Source organism: Arachis duranensis, chromosome 3 (assembly GCF_000817695.3).
Source record: "Arachis duranensis cultivar V14167 chromosome 3, aradu.V14167.gnm2.J7QH, whole genome shotgun sequence".
Lineage (NCBI taxonomy): Eukaryota > Viridiplantae > Streptophyta > Magnoliopsida > Fabales > Fabaceae > Arachis > Arachis duranensis.
Window position 1 is genome coordinate 7,740,951 of NC_029774.3, and position 874 is coordinate 7,741,824.

Genomic DNA, 874 nt, shown 5'->3' on the forward strand with positions numbered 1-874 from the left:
TCAGCTTAATCATATTCAATTAAAAAAATAAGATAGACTACATATATTTCTTAAAAAAAAAACTAAAACTAAAAGCTATTTTAGTGTTTATGAAGAAGTTAAAAAAAACTACTTCTCTCGTAATAAAAATTTTTTTATCATTTTTTTTTAAATAAGCACTTTTAAAACTAAAAAACCAAACACAAAATAACTTATTTATAAGTTACTTTTAATATGAGCATTTATTGTTTAAGCTATTTTTTCAAAAATAACTTAATTAAGTTTTTTACCCAAATTAGGCCTGAGTTATAGATAAAATGAATTATTATAATCGACAGTATAAATCTATCTTATTAATTTAATGAGAAGTTAATTATATGAAAAATCGGATATTTTTAAAATGGATGGGAATAATGAATTTATATTAGTTAATAAGTGCCTTATCAAGTATTCCTAAAATATTTATTAAAGTGTTAAATATTAAAAAAATTGTATTAAGGAATATTATTAGGCAACTACTCCCATGAAAATGCCAAAAATATCTTCTTATGATGATCCTTGTTTAAAAAGTGTAACTTATTTATTTAGCAACACTTTAAATATAGAAAAAAATTATATAATTAAAACTAATATTTTAAAAATATTTATAAAAACACTTGTATTTAAATAACTTGTGAAAAGATAAAATTAAAATTAGCTTATTTAAATATATAATGAGAATTTTAAATTTATAAAAAAAAGATAAAAAACTAATGAAAGGACTAATTTGGTGCATGACATTCAATTTCACGGACTAAAATGAGTCATTTGATGCAAAGTAAAGGAACTAATTTGGTGCACATGTAACAATGACATAGTGGATAACACGTGGACAAATAGCATTGCAACACGTGGC